The sequence below is a fragment of the Ursus americanus genome, chromosome 13 (genome assembly GCF_024610735.1).
Source record: "Ursus americanus isolate L20-20 chromosome 13, mUrsAme1.1.p, whole genome shotgun sequence".
Lineage (NCBI taxonomy): Eukaryota > Metazoa > Chordata > Mammalia > Carnivora > Ursidae > Ursus > Ursus americanus.
Window position 1 is genome coordinate 71,814,033 of NC_142139.1, and position 17,540 is coordinate 71,831,572.

A 17,540-nucleotide genomic window follows, 5' to 3' on the forward strand; every position below is an offset into this window, starting at 1 on the left:
CTTAGCCCTTCTCAAGGAGCTCAGAGGACTTGTTGTCACTCAGACGTCCTCCTCTCCTGCCTCTCCTGAAGCTTTGCTGCCAAAGGCAGAGGACAGCCATTCCCATCCAGATGCTCCCAGGCACTCCAGGCCTTGGGGTGGGCTCTGGGGGTTGCCCCTGGGCACACTCATTACACATCTGGTTTTGCAGAGTGTTTAAGCCAGACAGTCTTTGCTCTGCCTTTTGGGAAAGAAAGCACTAGAAGCCAAAATAATAAAAAATCTCCCTATACAGAGTCCACTCCATGTGCCAAGCACTGAGTTAAGATAAGACCTGCAAGAATTTAAAAAGTAAGCAGCTTGGATTGGATGTGCTTGGGGATACTCTGGCTCTGTCTTCGAGCTCGCAAAGCTGTGAGCTCCCAAATATGAGCTGGGGGGGGAGGGGAGCAGGAGACAGGGTGCTATAGTCTGGAAGTGGACTCCCACTAACAGGCTAAGGCTCCACCTTGAGGCCATGCACAGGCGTGCAGTAAATGAGCCCTCTCTGGGACCAGGCAAACACCACTTACAAGTTCTGAGACAATTGACATTGCAAAGTGCAGGCAGGCAGGTGATATTCTGCAGTGGATGCTGGTCGTGGGCTCCACAAACTTCTCCATTTTCCCCAAAGACTGGAAAATGAGGCAGTGTCCTTGGTCTTGAGATATTATGAAGGCGTCATCCAGTCTTCAGGTTGAACCATTTAGTTTAATTGTTCCCTTTGTTGGACTTTGTGTATACATATATACATATAAATAAATGTATGTGTGTATATATATATACATTTATTTTATTTATATGTATATATATTATGTATATATGTGTTTATATATTTACATATATATATAACCAATTCCAAAAGTATTTCCCCTCAAATGGATTAAACACTAAATTTATTGTCTCAACCAATGCTATTTACAAGTACATGGTAACTGACATGCAGGAATTTACCTTCGAATAGGAGTTTTCCACTTTTTCCCAAACATTTACTTAGCTCTTACTGTCAGGCGTCTTCTATACAGTATAAAAATATGTCATCTTAAAACTCCTAGAAGTCAGTACTGTGATTATCCTCATCTTACATATAAGGAAACTGAGGTACACAGCAGTTAAATAATTTGCCCAAGGTCAGTAGCTATTAGGTGGTAGAACTGGGATTTGAACCCAGGCAGTTTGCTTTCAGTCTGTGTGTTTACTATTCCATGTATACTGCCCCTGTATTCATTTTCATAAACTGATGAAACCCAAACGATCATTCCTTCCCTCCCTCACTTTGCGCAGTGACCTTTATCCCCACCTCATAGTATGTAAGAGCCTCGCTGAGCGGCCAAGGGTATATGAGACCACAGAGGTCTTTGTAAACTGTAAAGTGATAAAAAGTAAAGGTATTCATCACTACTTGTCAACTTACACATTTCAGCATTGTTCTGAAACAGAAAGGCTTTACCTCAAAAAAAAATATTCCTTATTCCTCCTTTTCTGCCTGTTCATAATCTAAAATCCTATATGTCTTTTCTTTATAACTAGAATATGTCCATTTTTTCTTTTCTCTAATCTCTGACAAATGGCTCCAAAAGTGGTTCTCTAGGGAGTGTTTAGAGCTCTCCAAAGGTGTTACATCCCCTTCTCTCCATGCCCTTTTCCTAGGCAGACACAGTTTCCTGCACTCTGATACTTTTTATATCTCTCACCAGAAGCTTGTTAAATAAGCTCTGCGTGCATCTCCGCTTTACCATTCCCCCGCCACCCCCAGAAATCCAGTCTAAGAATCAGTATCCAAAAATTCTTCTATTGTCTATTCTGCATTTTTAAAAATCTCTCTCCCTTTCCCCGCCCCACATTTCTGGACTACAGCAGTTAGCTTGGCACCACATGCAAGGGGTAAGAGACAGGGGATTTGTCATCACCATTCTCCTACTGCTTACTTGAGGGCCTTGAGCAAACTCCTTCCCCTCACCAAGCAAGCTGGGACAGTTGGACTGACTGTCTAGGGTCTTTCCTAAGTCTAATGTTCTATTCCTTTGTCTCTATGATGTCACAGACCAAAAGTACTTTGCTTTTCAATTCCAGGATCCTTTCCAGGGGACTCATCTGTTCTTTATCAGTGCTTCATAATGATGTCCTACAGAATTGCATTCTACGGCATGTTACTATGTGTGCAGAAAGAAACGTGCTCCTTATCGAAATAACTTTGGGAAATGCTGGAAAAAGAAAGCCAGTACTGGGGCCCCCGGGTGGTGCAGTCAGTTAAGCGTCTGACTCTTGGTTTTGGCTCAGGTTCTGATCTCAGGGTCGTGGGGTGGAGCCCAGCGCCAGGGTGGGCACTTAGTGTGGAGTCTGTTTGAGATTCTCTCTCCCTCTCCATCTGCCCCTCCCGCTTATGCCCTCTCTCTCTCTCTCTGAAATAAATAAATAAATCTTTTAAAAAATGGCAGTATTTCTAATTCTAGGACTTAAAAGTGCTTCATCTATAAACAGATAACCTGAGGCACCTGGGTGGCTCAGTTGGTTAAGTGTCTACCTTCAGCTCAGATTGTGACCCCAGGGTCTTGAGATAGAGCCTTGCGTCAGGGTCCCTGCTCAGCGGGGAGTCTGCTTCTCCCTCTCCATCTGCCCCTCCCCTCCACTTGTGCTCTCTTTTTCTGGCTCTCGCTCTCAAATAAATGAAATCTTAAAAAAAAAAAAACAGATACCCTAACACCCCAAAAGGAGTTGGAGGAGTGGTATGATTCCCAGATTTTGTGACCATAACTTTGGAGAAATCCCTATTAACATCTCCCAGAAGGAGACCTCTTAAACACAACAGTCTGAAAAATTGTTAGGATCACACTTCCACATCAGTGGTTATCTCTTTTCCTTCCCCTCTCCCCAGAAAGCACTCTGGTTCCCCAATTGCATACTGTCCCACTAGGCCTTAGGTCAAAGACATATGACCATTCTAAGGAATTAAGACCAGATACTTCCCCTGGATCAGGACGACCCTGCAATTCACCACTAAAGGAGGCAGATAATTCCAACAGAATAGGCACATGGATTGTTACCTAGTGAATATTCTTTCAAAGGTATTTCCATATATGTTAACAGCTATTTTTTTCTCCAACCACTGGTAGAGAGAGGAGGTCAACATAAATCTGTGGACAAACTTTTCCGATTGATCAGCACATGCATGGGCGTGAGTGCACACACACACACACACACACACACACACACACACACACAGACTTTCAGAGTGCAGTTAGCTCCTTGAGAAAGGCTAAGAAACGTTAAACAAGGCAGGTGACCACTCAGAGCTTCTTGAAAACTAGAGGGCAGTTTGAAGTCTAGAAGAAAAAAAAATGGCTTTGTGTTATGGAAATATGCAGGTGGATATCGAGTCATTTACTTAAAAACACCTGCTTTAAAAATATCTCTTGGGAAGAATCTCCATCAGTATTAGAATTCATAAAACAAAAACACTCTGAATGTGTTATTAAAATGTTAACATCAGAAATTGTATGAGAGAAACCAGAGAGACTCTGGTTACCCAAAGATGCTTCAAAGGAGGGAAATCCCTGAGCAATTACAAACTTTGATAAGCTTTTATTTTTATATATAAAAATACAGCAATAGTTGAAAGATCATAGATACCCAGTTTCAGATTGTTGGGAAGAATTATGGGTTCAAGTAGCAGTAGGAGAAAGACAGGGAAAGGCAGAAAGCAAATGAACACAAGCTGAAAAGTCCTGTACAATGTGCCAGGAAACCAAAAGTGGTGGTGCTATGCCCCCCTGGCCATAACCCTGTGAGGCAGGTAGACCAGACCCCTTTACTAGACACAAAAATCCAGCCTCTGAGAGGCCAAGTTGCCTATTTCCATGACGAATGTCTGATTTCAGAGGAAGCATGCTGTCTGCCTCTCCTATGCCAGCCAGCAGGAAGGGAGCATTTGAAGCCAAGTAGAACAGTTTCTGCTCCATCCTGGCTTGCTGAGTGCATACTTGAAGCACTGAAGTCTCGGATTGATGGCCACCTTTTTGAACAAGGGCCTACATGTGGGAAATGAACAGTGAGTCTCAGGTTTCCTTAATATGTGTTCATATCGATTCTGGATAAGTTAAAATCAAGGGGGAAGACAATTGTTCCAGACCCTCATCTCTGAAACATTTTAGCATAGAAAAGAGAATACAGGCTTTGAAGCTGGATAAATTTGGGTATGAATCCCAATTCTACCACTAACTGGCTAGGTGAATTCAACCTCTCTGAGCTTCAGTTTCCATATTTGTAAAGGGTACATGTGGTTAAGATTGAATATTAGTAATAATAGTTACCTTTTGTTTAGCACTTATTATGTGTCAATTTGTTTTCTACACCTTTTGCATGTTTAAACATATTTAACTTCTAACAATAACTCCATAATAAGAGTGTTCCTATACTTACTTTACAGTTAAGGAGACTGGGGTGCAGAATTGTTAGATGACTTCCCCAATGCCATCTGGATAATTAATATTGGAGCTGGAGTTTCAGGCGAGGCAGCTGGAGCCCCAAGCCTGTGCACCTGTGTCCTATGTGCCACAAGGGGAGCTAATGTTGGGGTGTACCCAGCACAGGGCCAGGCCCTTGGTGTTGGATGTATCAGTGGCCCTTCACACTTTCCCTTAATTGTCCCTTTTCAGATTTGTCTGCCTTTACCTTGAGGATCTAGGGCAGGAGTTTAACTTCAATCTATGAAAACCTGAATCAAATGCTTGCAAGAAGAAATCTGGTCTAAGAATCTTTATTGCAATTCTGTTAGAATCTGGCCATAGCTGTATACATCTGTCAAGAAACATGACAGCTCCTGATGGAAAGAAAACTTGGAGATTATCTAGTCCATTCTGACAGTCATCACTTAGGGAAACAAAGGCCTAGAGAGAACAAGTAACCCATCCCGCTTCCCACAGCTTGTCTAGCATTGAAGCAAATCATAACAGCACAGGGTGTTGGAGGGTTCATAACAGGGTCCCTGTGGAGAAGGCATAGGAGGGGGGAGTTGGAGGATGGGCCTTGTCTCGGATTTTAGTAGCTAAACTAACGGACGTGTGGCCAGAGTACTGCAGGTACCTTGGAATGGTCTCCATGAGAGATGGAATGAGCCTATAATTCTCAGCCCAGCCTTCAGCTGTGAAGGGCAGCTTCCTCCAGCAGGTTAACAATGATGTATTTGGGTTCCAGACCTCCTGACGACCACTGCTTTTTTTTTTCTATCCCACACCATAGCTCCAAAGTAGAACACATCTGTGACCTACTGTCCATGGTTTCAGAGTGATTTAAGGTGAACACACCAGGTTCTAAAAAATGTTTTCACTTAGCACCAGCTTGTTCCAATAGACCTATAGTATACAAGGGAAGTTAAAGCTATGAAGGTCTGTTGAGACCCTGAGACCCATGAAATACCTAAGGCACATATATACATTTTATTTGAAATGAATGTAAAAGATTAGAAGATACAGCTGTGTCTAGAAATGCCTATAGGGTCAAGGGGCCAAACAAAGGTCAGTCACAAAAAAAGAAAAGAAAAAGAAAAAATCCTTCAACTTTTGTAACAAACAAACAAAAAAACACTATAACTAATACCCAAGCCAGGGCTTCAGAAGATAAGAATTTTCTATATGAGTTTAATGAAAACTTGATCATTTAGGAAAAAAAAACCCAATGAGATAGTAATGTTCATATAAATTGAAACACAAGAGACCAATCAAAGTAACTAAATCCATTTAGTATTTAGTATTTCCTGGCTTCATCTTCATCAGTCTTGTTATGAATATATACTACCCTCCCCCTACATTATCAGAGGGCTCTAAGAATTCAAGAGATAAAGGACTCATTCAAGATCACACAGCTGATGGCAGATCTAAACTGGAGCTCATAATGAGGGTCTTTCCCCCTATCTCTCTGCCTTACATATTTACTCAAGTGACTGTTCTACTTTCCTGGATGTATGTACTCATTTCTCTCTCTCTCTCTCCCTCTCTCTCTCTCTCTCTCTCTCTGACATTCAGATGGATATAATTCCACTGGACAGGTTCCCAATTGACAGCTTGGGCTGGTCAGCCCCAGTAATTCATGTATCTACAACATTGCAAATGCACAAACCAGATATGTGGTGAAGGGCCCCAGATTTTAATTATATCTTATTTCACAGCTGCAGTCAATTCCTGCTACAGCTTAATAACCAGGTTGCACGAGCCGTGAACACTTTTTGTTGTTAATTTTGCTCAGGAAAATTGAGTTTTTACTACCATTTTGGCAGAAATGCTTATCATAACAATTATGATAAAGTGATGAGGATTGGAAACATCTGCAGGAATGAACTTGGAGACAGAAGGATGTCAGTTAGTCTGGATGTGCAGGAAAATGTGCTGTAGAAAATCTGGGTTATGGCTCTGTCACCTGCTAGCTAAGACCAATAGGATAAATAAGGAGCCCAGGCCTCTCCCTGGCCTACTGCTAGGATGCCAAGGAATGCTATCAGCCTTTGGTGGCATGGACTGACTCCGTTGAGAGTACTCACATTCTGTTACAGCTTTGGGGAAGATTTGAAATTGACGAGGTGAAAGATCAGCCTGGGCTTAGATGTACAGATGAGAAAACCAAAGCCACAGGAAGAGTGACCTTTCCAAGGTCATACAACTAATGAATGATATCTGAGCCTTTTGGCTCAGATATCAGCTCCTTCTCTTATGCCTAGGATAAACCCAACCAAGGCTTAAGTAAGACAATGAATGGGATTGTAAAGTCAATTTCCTGCCTCTGAGTTCAAAACCACTTTGTCTTCATCATTCTGAATCATTGCTGCTGATTTTACTGAGAAATACTTCTATCCATGATGCCTTTCTTTTCTTTTAGGCAACTCTAGTCCAGGCATGACTAGATCACAGAGACCACATCCCCTGGAACGCATGAGGAATCTGGGCTCTACCAAAGTGGTTTGGCTCTACGTTTCCCTGTTACTTTCATGCTGGTCATGCTGGAAAGTACAATTCTGTTTCTGCATTAGGAGTCCCTAGCTTGATGACACATAGAAAAATCTTCTCTCTGAATACCAGCTTTAGACAGCAAGTACAAAGAGCGTGACTTGACTCAGAAGATGTTATGACAGCAATGATGAGGCCACAAACCTAGTATACTTTTGACAGAGTTACTGTTAACATTTCTAATAGAGAGAACCTCATTTGGGGGTTTAGTGCATGATGCATGGACCACTAACTTTCCTAAGCTTCTTAGGATGTGCAGAGTGCTCTAGATGGCAGAAATCAATTGACAGACCCCCCCCCAAAAAATCACTCATGTTTGGTCTCTGACATTCAAAGACACATGCACACATACAGACACACAGGCACACATCCATGCAAACATGGGTCCCAGTCAAGCTCCCGGCATATTGACTCGTGAATAGTGAGTTATTGGAAGAACTTTACCCTCCCTACTTTGTACAACCATCTGAGCTCCAAATTGCAACAATTTTATCAACTCATTAAATGTACATCACTTAAAGAAACCTGTCATAAGGGGGATTCAAACTATGTTAACAGCAAAATCTCTGTGGTGATCAAAACATATCATTAAAAACTTGAAGGGTAGAGGAGGAAGATGAAAGGATCTCCTTCTTCCCTCTGGTTTCCTGCTGCTCTGGACTGAGAAATGAGAGAAAGACACTTTATTTTCCTGGGTCTAAGTCAGCTCACCTTTAAAATAAGAATGTGTAATGGAGGAAGGCAAAGATGGAATAGTGAGATGGGTTTTGGAATGAGACTAATTTATTCTACTGTGTATTAATACTGAGACTTAAAGAAAATTACTTAATTTGTCAGAACCTCAATTATGATAAATAAAGAGTGCTTAAATCATAAGACTGTGATAGTTATTTATGTTAATGTATGTGGAAAAAACAGCACAGAATATGGCATATGGCAGGCATTCAAAGATGCTAGTTTCTCCTTTCCACCCTCAAGGTCCATTCTTACCGTTTACTTTTTTTCTTAATATTCTATAATCATCAATCTTTCTTCAACAGTTAAGTCATTCAAAGTATTAAAGCTCCGTGAAAAACTTCACCTTAGCATTTCTGACAGTCTGTATGTGGCACCCTGACATTCTCCCACTTCCTATCCCCTCTCCTGGAATTGTTTAAGAAAAAAAAGACAAATGCATATGCACTTATTTGTCAACATCAAGATCAGATGCTCCTGGAAAGTTTGTTTCACTTTCTGGTGAAAACCTTAGACATCCCCTCCCACTGAGCAGGAGTAAACAGCACACTGTCATGCAAGATTGAGGCAACGGCTTCCACAAGGATGAGCATTTAACAACTTAAATACACACATCTGTCTTAACTACTGAGGATGATCTTGAAATGTTCTGAGTTACATTGTCAAGGCAGAGTTAAATCCTACTTCCTGGCCTGTGGGACAGGAATAGAGAAAAAAAGTATACATGTGGTCAAAGGTCCTGAAAAAGGATTTGATTAAATAAAACATAGAATTAGCATGATTTCTGAGCTATTTACTGCTGGCCTTTGAGAAGAATTGATAGCAGAAGTTGTAAGGATGCCATTAAGGATATCATAGAGATCTTTATAGGGGTCTGATAGTCCTGACTTCTGGCACGCCTTCCCCATTCCCAAATTCCTCATGACCCTAAAATTACAAAGGCACTATTACAATTGGACTTCTCCTTTCATTTTCTCTTTAGTTTAAATATCCTTGTTTAGTTTATCTATCTATAACAACTACCACAAGTAAGAATGATACTTACTAGGGCCAGATATCCTGGGAACTTGGGAAACAAATTCCTCAAGCTCAAAATTAATCCACTGTCAACTTTCTTATGATATAAAACCTTTCTAGAAGAAATTTATTCTTTGGACTTAGAGAGTAACATATATAAATTAGTAACAGTCATTACCACCTTAGCATGATTTGTTTATCAGATAACTTCCCAGAGTCTAGTAACCAAAAACAGAACCTGTGTGTTCAGTATGAGACAAAGCATGTTTTTGTAGAAAATTAGCCCTGGAAATTAATCAGGAGCAAAAGGACAGCTATCGGCAAAGAACAAGTCAGGATCCATAATTATGGAGGAGAAGGGGTGCTGAAAACCCAGACTCAGTTCTACAGAAGAAAAATAGCACTATACTCAAGGCCAAAAAGGTAAAGGACCCCGCTCAGGAGCTCATTCTTATTCCTGATTTGTCCTAGGGCTGCCTACTCTGGCGCTATCCAAGGTTCTGAAGCCTTTTTGATGTTTTTGTCCCTAATGTTTATCCCCCTCCTTTTCTTTTTCTCCCTTTGTTCTACCTGTTGTACAGTAACTGTTAACATTTAATGACTACTCACAAAGTGAATGATGTATACTACACTGTTAAGTCACTGACCAATGCATACATACACTGAGTCCAAATACATCTAGTCTGTGCTTTGTGGACTCACATATCATCATCAAGTCCTGAATTCAGTAACTCAGCATTTCTTTTATCCTTTTATCCACTCCTCCATTCATCCATTTAATATTTATTAAGCTCCCAGTATTGGGCAAAATGCATGGAAAGGAGTAATGGCCCTTACCTCTAGCTCTATAACAGAGTCAGAAAACAGCAGAAAAATTATTTGGGGACTAGTTCCATATAGGGTTGGGAGAGATGTGGAAGAGAACTAAGGGCCCAAATATTACAGGAATAAAAATATTAAATCAATTCAATGAATTTTTTAAAAAATTTTTTAAAGTATTTAAAATTTAATTATGTAAAAACCAAAAACACCTGCATGAGAAAAAAACACAATATACAAAGTTAAAAGACAAATGACAAACTTGGAAATACAATTGAAGCACATATAAAAGATATATAAACAATACAATAGAAAAGATGATAAAGTTCACAAAAAACATTTTCCAGAAAAGAAAATATAATAACTCTTAAGCATGGAAATGAATATTCAACCTCCCTCCTAATATAAGAGATATATGTTGAAATTACACTAAGACACCATTTTCATCTATCCGATTGGTAAAAATCTGGATGTTTTGAATAGCATTAGGATGGGAAAGCTGTAGGGAAACAAGTACTCTCATAAAATGTTGGGGGCGGGGGTAAATTACAATCTCTACAGAGGGTAATTTGGAAATATCTATCAACTTTACAAATGCACAAAATATTTGACCCAGTAACCCAGTTTTAGAAATTTATCTTATAGATACTTTCACACACATGTGAAATGATATATGCATATGGTTATTCACTACAGCGTTTTTGCTGGTGGAAAAAAGATTGGAAATAAAATAAGTATCCTTCAATGGAGATTTAATAAATTATAATGCATGCATACAATAGAATATTATACTGATATAAAAATAAAAAGAAGGGTCTATATACACTGATATGTAATAATCCCTAAAATGTATTTCAAGTGAAATAACAATATAAATAACTGTCCAGAAAGGATACAGCAAAGTGTAAGAAAGATTATTTATGTATATTTGGTTATAAACACATAATATATTTCTGCAAGGATAAGAAGCTGATAATACTGGTCACCTCTGGGGACCTAAAATTTAAAGATGTGGGGGAAACAAACCCTTGTGAACTTTTAAGCTTTTTGGTATTTGAGCCAAGTGAATATATTACCTACTGAAAAAAAAAATTGGGATCTTTTTAAAAATCAAAGTTATCTTAGAAGGTCATTGTCATTCCTTATGACTTCAGTATTGATCTCTCCCTCATCTAACTGTTCTTCCTTTTAGTGTTTGCACTACCTATGTATTTCTATAATGATAAGCTTCTCTGCTAAGTGCTATATCATACTATTTAAATATACATACATAATATCAATAAACGATGTTGTGAAATTGAGTGATTTTATGTTTCCATTTTTTACATGAGCATATCTTGTCTTTTCTTTGGAGATTTTCCCAGTTAGCATATGAAAAAAAATAACAGTCGTTGAGTAACTTCCCTGCACCCGTCTGTTATGATGTCTAATCTAATCTCAACAATCCTAGTCCTGAACAGTATCACTCTTCTTATTATCCAAATGATAAATTTGGAGCACAGAGAGGATAAATGGATTTCCAATGGTGACTCTGCTAACAAGTGGCCGCTGAGCTAAGACGGGAGTGCATTTTTCTTGGTCTGCTCAATACTGCCTCCTTGTGCAAAAGAAAAGTAATGGTCTTTGTAGTTTCAATCTGGACTATACATTGTAGGGAAGGATTGAGATTTAATGTAAACGCACATACCACTGTGCTTGGGTGGTAATAGATATTCCATAAATGTTGGTTTCCCCAACTTTTATATTCCCGTTCCTAGAAGATTACCATATGTTTAGTTTTGCTCAAAAGTACAAGATAACTTTTTTTCCCCTGAATCAAAGAAATTGGAATAGTAGTTCTATGGTAATGGAAATATCCCAGAAGAGGCATGCCAAAAGTAATCTCAAAATGTGTTACAGCAGAATCTCCTGGGATAGAAAGGGCAAGTTTATTATGCTCTGAGATATCCAGCTCCCCCTCATGGTTTATGAGCTGAAAGGATCCCTTAAAGGGATCTGTCAAGACTGACTTTATAGTTTCATCCAGGTTGGGCACAAGCCACTTTATTAAGCCAAAGCAGAAGCTTACTGTGCCAGCTAAAATTGTACTGCTTCCATCCAGAAACAGGCAGAAGTCAAGTAATGTTTGAAATATAAATCCATTCCAGTCCACTGCTTCAGCAAAGAAGGTAAACGGGTGACAGAGGGCACCTACAGAGCACCTGTAATTTCACATAATTGGTCAAAGGACTTCATTGTTCCATGATGCAAATGAAAGATCATTAATGGACAGTAAAACGGGGTGGAGGGTAGGAAGAATGCGTAACAGAAGACAGTTAATGCTTTCAGGGGAGACTGGCACATCAGAGCTTTGCTGTAATATGCAGTTGGCTAATTTCACTGAGGTATTGAACAAATGATAGATGGGGATAGTTAACAGGCACCATGACAGCAATAATGAAGATACTCCCTGCCAGCAGAAGACCTCTGCTCCCACTTCCCATTTAAATGACTTCTCATACCACTGAATACCTGCTTGTCAAGAGTACTGGTTACCTATTCCCTCATGGCTCAGGATGAGATGCTCTCGCTCCAAAGGACCGTCTGGCTATCTACCACCAATATCTCCATTGCCCCCCTTCTCCTCTATTAATGTGATTTACCTAGGAAAGTGCAAAGCTAGGAAATTGAGCTACAAGGAAAATTGAACTTAAGAGCAGCACTGCAATTTCTACCCAGTTTGATGCTTTTCATTGCTTCTAAGTGGCTAGCAGTCTTCACTGTTTTCAGGGCACCACAATTTAGGGACAGACAGCCTTTATATTTAATTGACTGTCATTATGGTGCTGTGTTTATGCCTTAGGAAGGTCAGATGAGATATACAAGGCCTGTGTAAGGTTTTCTAGAAACAAAGACCAAGGGAAACAGAACAGGCAATGGCATGGTATTGGGATGGAGGGATTTGTGCTTGGATTTCCAGCCTTCAGAGACTGATTAGTAGGGAGGTGAATGACTTTCCTAATGACCTGGAAGCCAAACCAAGAATACTTCATGAAATTTATACATACTATGACTTTAGAACAGTTTTAAGCATCATTTCATTTGAGACCAGATCTAATAGATGGAGTGTATTTGTTAATCTCACAGCTATTTTTATTTTCTCATTTCTCTCAAATATGCAAGAACTCCATGATTTTACCTAGATAGTAACTATGCAAAAGATATATATAAATATATATATTTGCATATTGCCATAGCACAAAATTATATTGAATGAAAATCCTTATATTATAAAAAGAAAGCTAGAAATGGCAGTTTTGATGTATGACAAGGAGAGTAAAGGTACATTTTAGACTTTTTCAAGCATAAGTAACTAAAAAAGGCTCAAAAAGGAAATGAATGACCAAATGTATTATTAATGATACAGCTTTCCATTTGGGAAACACAAAGTTCAGTGTTGACTTAAATCTGAGTGAAATAGGGTTGGGAGGTCAACATTCAGATTTCAGGGGGCTTATTTAATAATAGGGAGAGGAATACTAAAAATCATCAAGAGGAATCCTAGATTTTCTGGTCTCTGTTATTGCACCTGGTCAAAGGACAAGCACATCCATAAAACCTTCACTGTTTATGGAGTGTCTGTGATGGGCCCGGAGTTTGAGTCATTATTTGGAAACTCCAAGAGAATTTTGGGAGGCAGGTATTAGTATTCCTACTTGGCCTTTGAGAATGCTAGAGTTTAGAGAGGCAAGTTGACTTACCAAAGGTCATTCAACTAATGGATGTTTAAGCTTGGATTTGAGTCCAGTTCTCTCCAAAATTTCTCCATTCACAGTGCTATGCACACAGCAATGTCAACATGACTCAGAAGGCCCAGATGTCTCTGATAATTTTGGTGACCTAACCTTCAAGGACTCTTAACAGAATAGCTTGTATTTCAGGCAGAACACTCATACCAAGCTTTCTCTCTGGCTCTCACTGCTGCCACTCATGTGATCTGGGATTTCTCTTCCAAGACCACCTCCACTCTAGCCCATCTCTCTGTCCTCTCCACTATGCCCCTTCGAGCTCAATACAGTTAGCAAAACTTCATAAACATGTGCTCGCAGTGTGAAAACCAGGCATAGATTAGGTTTGCAGAGGTCAGTTACTCCTGCTATTGGAACATGGACCTGGATGGGGTGGCAGTTTTCACATTCACTTCCAGTCCACCTTCAGTAGTAATATCGGCAGGCCACATACCCATGCGGTCCAATATTTGTTTGTGGACCTCCTCACTTTAGTGTTCATGGAGAGCCCCACAGGCAGAATGCTGGTGATGCAAGGGCCAAGTACAAACCTGTAAAGTGAGGGTTCTTTCTTGGAAGGAGTTTACTACCTGGAATCAGATCTTTATTGTCTTGGGTCCTAGGCCCTTCTTTCCGGCCCTTGTCAAAATCAGGCTTTTGTTAACTTCTCTTCAGTGTTGTTTCAGAATTTCCCCTCTCCTGCTTATCTTTGCTCTTTTGCTTCCAGCTTTGGGCAAATGGGAGGTGTAATAGAACAGAGGTGAAGAGTGTTTATTTTGCATATGTATTGACCAAGCAACCTGGGACAAGTTATTTAAGCCCCTCTAAAGCTCAGTTTTCCCTCTTTTTTTTTTTTGAGAGAGAGAGAGAGAGAGAGAGCAGAGGAGGGGCAGAGAGAGAGAATCTTAAGCAGGCTCCACACCCAGCACAGAAATCAAGAGTCAGAAGTTTAACCAATTAAGTCACCCAGGTGCCCCTCTCTATTGTTTTTAATAAGAAAAATAATACAGTACCCACCTCATGAGTTTGTTATGAGGATAAAATGACATAAATTTAAAACACAAAATGCTTGACACAGAAAGCACTTAATAAGGGACAGCTGACACTATTCATATTACTATTATCATTATTCAAAAGGTTTTTCTACTTCTCCCTCCCCCTTGTTTCTCTCTCTTGCTTCTCTAAAACCTCCCAGTTCTTTACAACTTCCTGTCCCTCGTCCCTACCTCCACCCACCCCAGAAGCTCCCCCCAAGACTCCCAATCTCCCCTGCCAGGACTGAAAATTCTCCTGCCCCACCTCTCCTAGCTACTTATCTTTGGGACTATTGTCTCCTCTCAATAACCACATTAGCATAAATGTTATTATCTCTAAAATCCAATTAATTTCAATTACTGTGGCCCCAGACAGATTGCCAGTACTCTCAGTTCTTGGATGATTCTAAGAAAGTGTTGCCTCTTACTTCAATTTTACATGGCTGTAAGGTCCAGGGAAAACAGATGTGTAACTAGATACAGACTACCTCAAATCCCATTTACGCAATCACCCCAACTGTCTCAAGATGCAGGTTTTTTCTAGAATGAAGACTTTCACAACACTGGCTGGTTTTAACTGGTGTCTGCTTGACATGGTCATACATTGCAAACAAAATGGGCACAAAATGTATAGCAAGAGAGATGCTAGGTGATGATCTAGCATGTACAACTAAAGAAGGAATAATCAAGAACTGATTATAAGTGCACCTGTCTTTAAGACCCTAAAACTGCAATTTTAGTCAACATATTCAATACCAAATAATTGAATCTTGATTAGTCCTACCTGATCTATTTTATGAATTCATTCAACATCTATTCAATGAATGTCCACTGTGCACCTATCATGTGACAGGCATTCTATTCTGGGCTAAGCAGGGAAGAGGACAGACAAGATCTCTCTCAAGCTTTCCTTTGGTGGAGAAGATAGACAATCACAAGATATTTTGACCATTATTTCAAATTATTAATACCTCTGATACCTCTCATCATCAATACTTGAGAAGATACGGTAGAAAAAGAAGTTTTTGCTCTCATTGATAATTTAATATCTCAAGGCTATGTAGCCCCTGGGGCTGAGGAGGACTTAGACTGTCTGGTGGTAGTTCTAACGCACAGGTTTAGGTTATATTAAAAATAAGACAATAGGCCCAAAATGGAGTCACTTATGCTAAGCCCCACATCACCAAACCAAGACTTTTCAGTTACAGTTTCAGCTTCTCCCACAAATGGAATCTTAAACCAGTCAATCAGGAATTACTGTTGGCACTAGTGAGGCAGTCTGCCTGATAGACCCCTGCCATGCCCTAAAGGAAAAAGACCTTGCCACAACCAGTCCATTCTTTGGCAGTATAACTTCCTTGTCCAGCTCCCCTCTGCCTATAAAAGTCTTTCATTTTGTACATCCCCTTAGAGTGCCTTTCTTTTTTTTTTTCTTTTTTTTTCTAAGAAACTATTTATTTTCTATCAACCTTATTTTCATTTTGTTTGCCTTTGTGGAAGAGTAACTTACCTTTATGGAAGCCCATTCAGTGGTGGTTCCTACCCATTCAGCGGCCTGAACAGTGGGAGCTGCAGACCAGTCTTCAGTGGCAGGCTGAGCACTCCAGTCTTCAGTAGGGACCTGCTGAACAGACACAGAGGGCACCTGCACACCTTCACACCAGTCTGTGACTTCAGACTGAGTGTCAGTCAACTCAGGATCTGGAGCAGTCCATTCACCTTAAATTTCCTCCTTGGTCACAACCTCTTCAGCAGCACCCTGCTCTCCCTTTACAATCTCTGTAGAAGTAGAGATCAGGCATGACTTCCTATGGGTGTTCATGGGAAATTGTGTCATGCACATTCAGAACCTCCTAGACCAGCATGCACCACATCAGACCCATTGAGTGGGCTCCTTTGTTATTGCAAAGGATGGGGATGTCCACATAGCACAGGGGAGAGTCTGTTACACAGAGCGATGGTAGACAGGTTAACACAAGAGGCCTCTGTGAGAGGCTGGTGGTCAGCCCTAGGATCAGTAACCAACAGAGATCTTGGCTCCCAGAAGGCTGCCTGGATCTGGTTAGAAGCTTCCAGGAGGGAAGTGGCCAGAGATGAGTGGCTCCAATAGCAGGGGCATACTTCAGCATAGCTCACTGGCCACAATTTCTGGATGATATGACACTGACATCAGCCAGGTTTTCTTTTCTTTTTTCAAGATTTTATTTATTTGTTTGATAGAGAGAGAGAGAGAGCACAAGCAGGGGGAGCGGCAGGCAGAGGGAGAGGGAGAAGCAGACTCCCCACTGAGCAGTGAATCGGATGCAGGGCTCAATCCCAGGACCCTGGGATCAGGACCTGAGCCGAAGGCAGACGCTTAACCAACTGAGCCACCCAGGTGCCCCATCAGCCAGGTTTTCATTGGCACAATGGCAGGAGCTGCCAGCAGAAGCTACAGCCAGGTTCACTTCATATTTACGATGTAGATGCTGTCACTTTTTCTTTTGTAGATGTACTGTTCGATTTGAAAGTCTAGCCACCTAAGTGGGTTCCTGCTGCAAGGAGTTTGAGGACATACTGCTCCTTCATTTGCAGGACATCGAGGGCTCTGGACATTGTAAAATTTTCCCTTTAAGTTACAACAGGAACAAGGAACACATGGACCCCTCCCTGGGTAGTGTGGAAAGGCTTGGAGCTCCTTTCTCATGTGTTAGATGGATGCTACCCAATTCATGAATCATTGAATTAAGCCAATAAGATTTTTTAAATTTACTCAGTTGGCTTTGTTTTTTTAACATTTAAGGTTGGTCCTTTTCTATATGTAGTAAGTGTTGTAACTCTATTAGTGGCCCTCTCTGCCCAGATAACATTGTCATGCCCAGGACAATGACATACCCTAATGCCCCCAAGCAATCATCTTCAACCGACAGTTAGAACTTGCGTGATAGTTCCTGGTTCCTTTGTGTTCCCAATTTTCTTTCAAAAGCCACTTTTTCTTGTAGTTTTTCAGGAAGTATTTTAGTAACACTTCCACTGAGTACTTAAAATGACAGGTCTCATGCTAGAAACATCACATACATTTAAGCTTCAAATTAGACATTATTATCCTCATTTTACAGAATAAGAAAGGGAGGACTAGAGGGATTGTGACGCTTCCCTTGGTCACTCAGTTTGTA

General features: G+C 40.4%; 1 pseudogene; it reads right to left on the reverse strand.

Moving 5' to 3' along the window:
- Window positions 1-16,980, reverse strand: part of LOC123789897 (small ribosomal subunit protein uS2-like) — a 160,822-nt pseudogene extending 143,842 nt beyond the window's left edge.
- Window positions 16,981-17,540: the final 560 nt, after the last annotated feature.